This window comes from Tetrao urogallus (genome assembly GCF_951394365.1).
Source record: "Tetrao urogallus genome assembly, chromosome: 11".
In the NCBI taxonomy this organism is placed as follows: domain Eukaryota; kingdom Metazoa; phylum Chordata; class Aves; order Galliformes; family Phasianidae; genus Tetrao; species Tetrao urogallus.
The window spans coordinates 16,115,393-16,126,784 of record NC_136824.1 but is presented as its reverse complement, the minus strand read 5'-3'; the positions used below and the strand labels follow the sequence as shown (position 1 = coordinate 16,126,784).

The window sequence follows — 11,392 nt, the reverse complement described above, 5'->3', positions numbered from 1 at the left end:
GACAATTCTGCCTTTGTACTGCGTTTGATAGATAATCTCGAAAGCGGCCGCGAATGAAAAGCAGCTGGAAACGGGGAGGACGAGGGGCTTCCTCCCGCAGGGGCGGCTGTGGCTCAGGGTTAGCCCTCCCCAGCCGGGCGCTGCTCTGCGAGGGCGCCAGGCGCAAATCGAGAAGGGCTTTTTCGCCACGTGCTCGTTCTGTGACCGTTCCAGGCTCGGTTCGGAGCGCGGTGGCACAGGGGACGTTCGGGCCCCGCAGCCCCCCCGCTCCCTCCGTCCCTCCCTTCCTGTGGGAGGCGCCCGGCGCCTCTAGAAAAGGACCGGCAGCCGCAGAGACACCGGAGTGGAGCGCCGCTAGGAGCCGGCAGGTAGGGCCTGGGATCGGCTCGGCTCCGGGGGAGCACGGAGGGGTCGCTCGGGGAGGGTAGCGACTCGATGTCGTTGAGCCTCTCTTCTGGTGGCTTCATTTTGTCCTTGCGGCAAAATCCATGAGACTTTACTGACGGCGGCGTGTCGAGCAGAGGCTGCTCGTTTGGACGTGCCCGTCCCGCTGTTCTCGGCATCCTCAGCGCTTTGCCTTGTTGCAGCGTGCCTGGGAAGCACGTTAATGTAGTTTTGCATTTCTGTGTCTACAGGTAGATTTGCCTTCTCGGCTCTTCTCCTTTGCGGACCTCCCGTCTGGGTGCAGCGATGTGGTTCTTGGACAAGATCAGACCGCCGCAGGGCAGCAGGAACCTCCCGTGTGCCTCCTTCCTGGGCCTGCCACCCGGCCAACATCTGCTGGAAAAAGCCCGCCTGGGGGCTGCTGCTTTCCCCAACGTGCTCACCCCGGACAGAATCCCGGAGTTCTGCATCCCCCCCCGGCTGAGCACCGCTGCTCCTGCTCAGGGTCCCGGCTCCCGCCAGCACCACGGTTCAGAGGATGCACGTCTCAGTTCCTCTGACCACAGCTCCGGTTATTCTTTGCCGCACTTCATCCAGGTGGAAAGTGCTGAAGAGTTCCCAGCGCTGGAGGAAGAAGGCACCAACTCAGACCCGCAGTCCCAGGCCGCGCTCTCCCTGCCTCACTTCCCCAGAGCTCCCACTTCCTACGGCTTCTGCACCTTGCTGGAGAGTCCCCACACCAGGAGAAAGGAATCGATCTTCCACGGTGACACGTGCGGGGCTCTGCCCAGCCTGACGCTGCCTCGATCCAGAGCTAACACGTTCGGTGGCAAAGGGAACACGTCCAATCCCATTGCTATCAGCTTCACTTCGGTAAGGCTGCCTCCCAGGCACCTGCACAGGCAGGGTGCTTGCGACAGCGACACTGCCTCCTCCAGCGACTCCTCTCCTTTCAGCTCCCCGCTTCTCAGCAGATCGCCTCCCAGATCCTGCTCCTTGATCAAGGCACGAAGTCAGGAAGGATTGCTCTGCCGAGCACTGAAGGCCAAGAACAAATCTGGCATGTCCAGGAATAATTCTCTGTCTACAGAAGAGAGCAGCTCCACTGATAACAGCCCCAGTGCCATCAGGCGGGCCTCGGAGGGGCTGCTCGCCGCACGGAGCTGCAGTGTGTCTTGTTCTCCCCTCTTTCCCCTGGACTTTGCCCAAGGCCGGCAGAGACTGGTGGGAGAGAGCACCGTAGTCATGGACAAGGGGGGCATGTTGAGACTGTCAGCTGAATACTGCTCAGAAAATGAAAGGCTGAGGATCCGTCTGATCAGTGCAGAGGGTTTATATGATGACTCTGTAGAGCCCAAAAACATAAACTGCTGCATTACCCTCTCCCTGGTGCCAGGGAAAACACAGAAACAGAGAAGCACTGTTATAAAGAGAAGCAGGAATCCCATCTTCAATGAGGACTTCTTTTTTGATGGCATTGCAGAAGAAGAACTGCTCAGCCACTCTGTGAGGATGAAAGCAACAAATAAAGGGTGCAGCATGAAACGGGACTACACCTTAGGAGAACAGGAATTGTCGTTAATGAGTATGTTGTCCTTGTAATACTACAAACAGACCCATTTTGTATTCTGAAAGTTTTCTACTAAATAAAGTTTTGGTTTCTTTTTCTTATAGAATACTTGAAAACACTGTGTCATTTGGTATTGTTTTCATGTCAGTGTGCCTTAACGCTTTGAGCTCCGTAAGGCATTTGTTGCTAAATTCCATGGTGGCTGTGGAGCAGAGCTGCCTGTGAAGGTGAAGAAGAAAGGAGAAGGGCTGGTTTGCCGCTAGGATCAAGTGTTAAGCAGTTACCAAGTTAAAGCTGTTTTGTTTATGGTTCTGAGGAGGAAAAAGGGTTGTTTTTCATCTCTGATCCCTAAAGCACGTACTCAGCATGTGCATGCAGCAGGCACTAAACTCTGGCAGCACCCAGGTAATGCATCAGTTAAATAGACCGTTTTAACAGCACCCATGTTTACAGAAAGGAACATTTTAATGTGCCTTATGTTTGGGGAGTGAGAGAGATGGTTCATTTGGTAATTCCCCCTTCCAGAACGCGGGGGGAGGATTTGGATTTCCAAAGCAGGCATTAACAGTTTTCCTTGTTTTGAGAATAACGCCATCAGCTTCTACTGAGCAGCAGCTACGTGCAGCGGTGTGCAGGCTCAGCTCTCTCTCACACAGACCTGTGCTGTCACATTATGCAGGTGACTCCTGCTTTGCGTCACCATGGAGAGGCTGACTGCTGTTAGCGCAGTTAGCATCTTCATTCACCCTTCCCTTCCATGGTTGATTTCACAGCTGCCTGGGTGAAGCTGCCAGGTAATTGTGCTTTGATCAGGAATGTACCCTGGAGCTCCAGCTCTCAGCAACTGAGCTTCTGCATCCCTTCATAAACTAAGGCAGACAGATCAATGCTGGACGGACAGAAGATGGCTTGGGATCTCTGCAGGGAATCCCTGCTTCAGCTATGAACTTGCCGTGTACCTTCTTCAAGGCATTAGGATAAAATAAGGATCACCTTTTTCTGTACTGTATCAGCAAACATCCAGTGGCTGAGGCGCTGGCTTTATTGTCATAAGAACTTTAAAGCTGCATTCTTGAGGCACCTCCTCCTTCCCTTTTTTTCCCATTTTTTTTCTCTGCTGAGGTGGGCTGCGCAAGTGCGAGGAGGCAGAAATTGTCTTGAAAGTCCAGGACTGCTGCTGCCCCCCCTTGATTAAATTACAGGTAGATAGGCACGGGGCCATAGGAGAAGGTTTTTTTCAGAGTTCATTATGAGGCTGTAAAAACAGGGCTTTGCTTATGCCAAATCTACAGCTTAAAAGCTCTTTCAAATAGATTTCTAGCAGATCCTCCCCCTGCTCCATTCTGGCAAGAGTACAACTGTGTGCAATCCATGGGCCTGTTCATGGGAGGCTGTGGTACTGCCTGGCCACCAAAGTATTTAATTCTCTTTCGGGCTTAACTACCCCAGGAAGGATTTTCTTCCTTGGAATAGCAGAAAAAGCCCAAAAGATGTTGAGTGTGATGGTGAGTGCTCAGTGCTAGCCCTTGGTCCATCTCACGTGAAAACTTCTTAAAACAATCTCTGTACAAAGCATAACTTGCACAGGGAAAGGGCTGGGTATATTCCAGAAGATGATTAAAATCAAATGTAATAATAAATCCCTTGGTGCTAAAGCAGATAATTAAATGTTCTGATATGTATTTGCATAGCAGGAGGTGATACACTGACACCTGAATCCTTGAGTCTGGGCAAACTGGCTGCTGGAGAACACGCAAAGCCAGTGGGGAGAAGTGAAATTAAGAAGCAGAACTCCAAGGAAGAATCAGTACTGCTGCAAAAGAAACGAAGCCTTTTTAAACACTCACTGTATGCCAGACTGGCTTACAAATGAGCCGTTTCTTCCTGCTTTTCTCTTCTTGTATTGAATTCCCCAGAGGAAATCAAGTGCTTCTTCCTCAGGCAGATGACATTTTTAGTCCTTGGAACCTGAAGTTCCTTCACAGGTATACCCACATGGAGAAGCAGGCTGATGTAATACAGAAGACAACATTTGTGGTGTCAGAGGTTCACTTCACTCACACCACAGTGCATGTCCCCGTGCTGTGCCACTGCTGTACCTTGGGGACAAAAATGGAACAGCTGAGGTGGGAAGCTGCTCTGGAGGCTCCACTGCACGAATGCTGCTGAGAGCAGTGTCCCTTTTATTGCTCCCCATCAGCCATTCGTACACAATTACGGGATCTTTCCTGCATGCTCTCTTCACCATGCCAAAGGGCATAATGTATTTTCTAGCATTAGAAACAGGTGGCAGGTGGTTGTAAACTTTTATCTTTCATCACGCAGGGATGGAATGAAGTACTTGGAGAAAGTCCTTCATTCCTGTAATAGGGAAGTAAGTTTCCAGCTGGGCTCCTGTGGTCAGGTGTTTGGAGAGGAAAACCTTCACCTCTCGTCAGCTGAAAGAGAATTGAGCTCTTTCTAATGTTCTTTAAAAACGACTTATTCCTGAGCAAGTTTTCTTACAGAAGTTTGATGATAGGCTTGCCTGCTAAGGGATGACTTGGGCTTATTTTCTTGTGAGCTCAGAGCTGAACTAGACCGAAGTGGTGAATTCCTACAATGCTGCCTATGCTGCAGCTGCTTTCCAGTAGCGTCAGTTGTCTTGGGGCTGTACGTAAAACACCTGCATGAGCAAACAAGAATGCAACCGGATACGTCAACCTGAAAAAAGTCGTGATGCTTCAGTGCTAGTGTGAGTCAACAGCAAGAAGAAAATCCACCTGCTAGCACTCAAAAACAGCTTCTCAGAGTTAAGCAAGTCCTGATCAGAAGTTTTCTAACTTTTAAAATGCCATATATGAAAAGGTGGTACCCTACATTGCTCTCTCAAACAAAACTCCAGTTTGGAGCAGTGTGATCAGAGGTGCTCAGTGGTGCTCACCGGCCAAAGAATCACCTGGTAACAGCATGCTTTAAAAACAGTGACAAATATTTGAGAAAATAAGTTCTTTCTGCTGAGATCCCATGCTCTTGTTTTGCTACGCAAATATTGTCTGTTTCTGCTGCACTGGATGTACTCATTGTGCTGGCCTTTTGAAACAGGGTTACTTTAGGCATGGCTCTTCAGATGGTTGTGGACAAACATTACTGCAAAAAGCAAGTACTTCCCTATTTTGATGCCATTGTCCTGATTATTAGATCAGAAACAAACCTGTGCAGATAGCACTATGCAGTGTAAAATGCAGTTCCTGTAACTGTGCTACTTTTCATGTAAATATCAGCAATAGCACCATGGGAAGGAAATACCTATGACCTCAAAAGCCTGAGTGCACAGATGTGCAGATCAGGGATTAGGAGACACAGTTACTGCAGTATCACATTCTATCTATGGCACCACTTGTTCCAAGCTGCTCCTGTTTTTTCAGACCAGCTCTGAAAAGGCAGTGCTGAAAATGGCACCCCTGCTGTCTCTGAGCCCATCCTGGGAAGGAGCTCTTGAAAGAGGATGGCCACTGTAGAGGATGCAGGGGAAAACTAAAAGTGTTGTGGGAAAATTTCTTTGGATTTGATATAACGTAACTCAGAAAGCAGGGGGACAAAAAGCTAGACAAATGTATAAATTTGTGGAAAACCTGCATTTGGGACACCAGGGTATTTGCCCCAGGCCAGGAAAGCTGTCCTGGAGAAATCCCTAGGAGTGCCACAGGCCACGTGTTCACTGGGCCATCCTTGTGCTCTCCAGTAACTACTGCCTGCTTCAGTCTCCTGCCTGTCCTGCATCTAGATTAGAGGTCTTCAGCTTGCACAGGGGGCTGAATTGTTGGGCATGATATTTGGTCAAGGTAGGAAAGGTAATGAGTCACATCTATTGATGGCTTTTTGTAGCAGGATGTTTGGTTAAAACAAACAGTAGCCTTACGCTGATGAAACAAATGGCATAATTAAATGCTATCTATCTTCCATTACCACGTATTCCGAACACACACGCACAGAGCCACGTAAAATTCACATGCATTTTTAAATAAGATGGTATTCAATACAGACTTAATGCTGAGGACTGCCACTAAAATGCACTCTATTAACATTATTAATAGCGTGTTAGAAGAAAACCAATCTTTCATTCTTTTAAAATCCTTCTGGATTATCTTTCCTCATAGTGAAGGTAAAAGGAAGTTGAACGTTCCAGAGTGTCCGTGAACTAACCTTCTGTGCAGAAAACTGACTGATAGAAAACACAGGTGGCAGGAATTGGTGGACTTCAGATGCCTGAAACTAGCTCTCAGCCCGGACTGTGCACAGCATCACACAGGCAGTGGAGTGGGGAAGAAGAGCTACTTCCTCTGTGCTTGCATCACTTAAGGGAGTCATGCTTTATGCCACCAGTTTCTTTGTATTTAAGGGATTTACAAGGAAAAGAGCTTCCAGCGGGTCTTTGCTCCTGTGAGGAACAGAAATGGCTACTGCTAAACCACTGGTGGTGTTTAACAATTGATAATTGAGCACAGTACCAAAGATGAGAAGAGGATCCAACAAACAGCTGATGATAAGACCATGATAAGACAACAGATGACAAGAAATGACAGCCTCTTTTTGCCTTGATACCATCACAGGTCACCAGACAGCTATGTCTTTGGATTTCCATTTTTTTTTTAATTCCCTCTGTTATTCCTTTTCTATTTCTAGTCGTAAATGTTGTAATGTTGCAAAATTATCTGTCCTGAGTGGTACAGTGAGAACCTGACCTTGCCAAGCATCGCATGTACTAGACAGAAAAACACTGAACAAGATTTTCCAGTTCACTTCCTTCCTGTTGAAGCTTAATGACTTTTCTACTTGTATTTCTCACCCCTTTCAGAGCAAACTCAGGAGGCATGTGGAATACCATAAGGTGAGTGACAGGGTTGATAACAAAAGAAATCGAGAGCCTTTTTGTTTTTTGAAGTAAGATAACCAGCCAAAGTTCTGTGTCTTCATTAGATTGCTTAGTTGGGGAGCCATGTACAGGGAAACAGGTCACAGCCTGTGTGTTTAAACTGCTGCTGTGACGTCCAGGAGGTCACACAAGTATAGTTCTCCAGTGCTTGCACATTCCTCATCACTGTTGGTTTTATGTAGCTGTGTGGCTTTGTCTCATGATGTTCCTCAGTTGCCTGAAGAGTTCCCTTTTGCCTTCACACAATAGGCAAGAAACACACTGAGAAGAGCACTTGAATAAGAGCCTCATACTAAAGATGCTTGCTTTCTCACATCTCGAGGATGAGCTAGAGTAGCTGAGTGGCACTGCTCAAATTCCCGTGATTATTTCTATCTTCCCCTTACCAAAATACAGTTTCTTAAGTTGTCACACTTAACCATTTAACTTCAATCCTTGCTCTGTTCATTGTGTGTGCACAAAACCTTCCTGTCCTAACCAGTAGCCACTTCCAGTGAGCAATTCACTTGAATTTATCATTTCAGTAAAAATAAAAATAACTGCTGTCTTGAAATGACAGAGCCAGCCTAAGTTTGTCTGATGTTTCTCTGACTTGAGCAGATTATTTGATCTATGTAACTGTGATTGTAAATGAAACTCTGGTTGAGTGCACGTTAGCTTTAGTCCAGTGCCTATAGCAGAACTGTATTTGCCAGATTTTCTTTTTGCTGGGATCCAACCATCAGATTTTGGGGATCAGTTGGGCACAGCTGGCTTTTGCTGTGCTGGATGCTAGAGCTAGAGCGGGGACCCCAGCACTGTTCTGACATCCTTAAAACAGAGAGGCAAAGCCTAGATATTAAAAACAGGCTTCACAAGAACAGCTGCCTGGCCTCTAGGGATTGGTAAGCTGTGCTGAAGCTGATGCTGACTTAAGAGTTGAAACCTATACAGGGATATCACCTAGGCAAATGGCTCATCCTGAGTGTTGGTAAGAGCAGTGTCACTGATGATGAAATAGTGCTTATGATCAACAATGACTCTCACACCCCTAATTATTTTGCCTCATGTGTTGAAGCTTCTTCAAGCCAGTAATTCAGCTCTGCAGTCTCAAATCAATGTAGGAGTGTACAGGCAACACAAATCAGCAACGAGAATGGTGACATATTCTGTCTGCTCCATAGGCTGTAGCCACAAACCCACAGCTGGTAATACCAGCTCACTGTATAATGATCTCTTGCTCTTTGCTGAGCATAAGGAGAGCTTCATTTAATAGTTGAGCAGTGCAAGACTGCCTCATTACATGCCATAAGTGAGTTACGCCTGGGACTCATGCCCCTGTCTGTTCTCAGGGCATAGGGCTGGTGGAAGTGAATGTGACCTCTAGCAGTGAGTGTCCATTTCAGTGGGGCTCAGATGGTGCCACCTGCAAGAACTGTGTCCTGAATTTCCTAAACATGAGATCTGATTGACCTTGTTCTCAAAACAAGGTTAGAGCTAAATATAACCCATAGTTGCAAGGTGCACTTACAGGGCTCTGAGATATACTGTTTGTCCAGTATTTGCTTTTGCTTTGTGTAAAGGTTATCTGCTAAACAGTGTGCTTTCCTGAACTCATGTGAAGGGTGTAACTGACTTTTTGAAATTAAACTTCTTCAATAGCACAGGCTGGTTTGGCTAAAGTTAAAACCACTGTTAGGAAGCTGCATTATTAACTATATTATATTACAAAACTGTATTATTAACTGCACTGTTAGCTATATTATTAAGTTATGAGAAACTACACGCAGTGGAATCATTGGGAAAAGGATATATACACACCAGTGTGTAAACTGTGCTTCTAAATAACCTGGAGGCAATCATGGCCAGGCTGGATGGGGCCATGGGCAGCCTGATCTGGTGGGTGGGAACTCTGCCCATGGCTGAGGCTGGATGGGCTGTAAGTCCCTTCCAACCCAAACCATTCTGAGATTCTCTGATTCCTACGAAAACACCTCTTTGTCTTCTCTCTCCCAGATGTAACCAGTTTCTTCTTCCAGGAAAAGAGCTGTGAAGCAATAGCTAACCATGTTAGCAACAAGACAACAAAGTACTTGGCACAGCCAGGGGGAAGAATCATGCCACGTGTAGTCCATTTGTGATGGCAGGTGGAGGTGTTGTCTTGTGGGGTTATGTAAAGAATATCTAAGTAGCTACAACTGGCTGCAGAAACATTTTCTCAGAGAGGGTGATTATTCCCATGGCCTGACAGAGGATGCAATGCAGCTGAGAAATCATTTTACATCTTTCTCATGAAGACAAAACTTCTGATTTCCATTCAGAATATTCCCTAAACTATTCTCCAGCTTTGTAAGAGAAATCTAAAACAAAACCATTAATATGAAAATACTGGTAAAACAGAGCTATTCCCACTGGAAGCACTAGACATGATCCAAATCTGTGTAAAACTTGAGTACAAATCAGTTCAGTAGTGAGACTTCTAAGATTTATCCTGAACATTTTTAGCGGAAAGGAATGGGCACATTCAGTAAATGCATGCCAAATGGATTACGTGAAGCACATTTCTGTATTGTTCTGAAAATGCATATGGTTTCATTTAACCATCTGCTTTAAAAATACCTGTAGGAATGAATGAGCTAAGGTTGCCTCAGGAATGGGACTGGATGGAAGTTACTGGGCAATAGCATGTCCCAGATGGTAGTGAATGATCCGGCATGCTAGCAGGTTACTACCTGAGTCCAGAAGACAGGACGTTAACACAGAACAGCCAGATGGCAGAAAACTTGGGAACTGCACGAATGTGAACAGAAAAAAAAGAGATACTCGATTTGTGGGACCTTCTAAAGGTCAAAATCCAGCACAATCTGAGAGAAGTTACTAGAGGAGAAACTGATAAAGTTTAAAAACAAAATGTGGAGCTAGGATTATCAACACGGAGCTAATCTGCTTCACTTATTTGTATTTCCACTCATTGTTCTTTGTTGTAAATAAATACTGCTTCAAGACCGGATACTACTCATAGTTCACTTTTTCTTGATAAGAACTTAGTAGCAGTTTAAACTCTTATTTCTAATGAAAATCAGCCCTTGTTAGGACATTGGTCCATGACTTTCTGTCAACTTCATAATCACAGGATAGTTGATGCTGGTAGGGATCTCAGGAGATGACCTGGACATGTCTTGGACCTCTGGGCCATGGGCCACATGCAGTCCTGCACAGTGCATCCTGTGTTCCCTGCCCTGTGCCATTTTGGTGGCTGTTCCCTGCCAAGTGGCTTGGCCTGACCCTTGGTATGCACCCATTGCTCAGCACCAAGACAGCAGTCAGGGCTGAAACCAGCATGAGCAGAGGGCTCTGTGCAGTGCTAAATCAAGCTGTGGCAAATAATTTTATGCATTTTGTTACATTGGCTAAATACAGTCCTCTGAACAATGACAAATATGCAGCCATCCTTTCCATTCTGATAAAGGAATTTGAGAATAGGTTTCATGACTGCTGAAAAAATCACCATTTCTTTGGTATATTTGTGATTGTTGATGTTTGTTTGCATTATGTATAGAAAATCCAACAAAAATCTCAAGCTATTTGGATTGATCGTGTTTTGCAGATACAAAATCTTTAAAGCTGTGAACACAGATGTTTCTAGTGATGAGCTGAATTTGTTAATAAAAATAAATGTGTCACCAAGATGCTCTAAGAGCTTAGTGCGTCTGAAGTGCTGATATGGGGCAGGTTGGATGCATGTTTCTCCATGCTAGGAACTTCTGATGGGCGTAAATATTCAGTATGTGTGATGGGAGGACTGTCTGTTGAAAGGATAAGGTGGGGTACAGAATTTGAATAAAACACTGTTAGGAGACAGTAAGCAGTCAAAGGGGACAATGGTTTCATACATAGATTAGGGTGGGATATTTCTGCTAGCTACATAAATACAGTTAAATGAATACAGGCCTCTGCTACCAAACATTCTGTAAACCACAAAACAGGAGATATAAGAAAATCTTACTTAAAACGAAGTCCTGCAGGTTTCTTGAGACCATGTCCACTTCAAACTCACAGAAATATAAACATTATCTACTGTGTAGAATTCCCTCAGATATATAAAGTAGGAAAAACAAAAGAGGAAACTGCTGATATTAGAGTACATCTTAAAACATCACTGACCTAATTTAATGCAACACTACAGCCCGTTGGACCAAGCAGGCTGGGCAACAGCAAGATTAAGGAAACAAAATGAGGGCTTCTTATATCTCTCATGAATTTAAAATCATTCCAGAAAAAAAAAAAGAAAAAAAGCAGGGCTATACTAATGTCAGACTAACTTCTCAAGGGAGAAAAGGTGATAGTTGCTAAATTACCATTTGCCTTTACTATATGTTTCCTCTCCAGCAGTTTCTGAGCCTCTGCTCTAAGCTGTCACCCATGTATGTTTTGTTTGTCTGCGAGTGATAAATGTAACAGAAGTCTACTCTGGACATGCGAGTGGGAAGCAGGCAGCCAGACTCTCCATCAGTGTGTATAAAACTAGATAATTCGTGATTTAT

At 45.4% G+C, this 11,392-nt stretch overlaps 1 pseudogene across 1 annotated transcript; it reads left to right on the top strand.

Annotated features, from left to right (window-relative positions):
• Positions 1-690: 690 nt before the first annotated feature.
• Positions 691-1,986, top strand: LOC306950687 (C2 calcium-dependent domain-containing protein 4C pseudogene; annotated as a pseudogene). The gene has a single exon. The product of its transcript is annotated as a C2 calcium-dependent domain-containing protein 4C pseudogene (transcript).
• Positions 1,987-11,392: the final 9,406 nt, after the last annotated feature.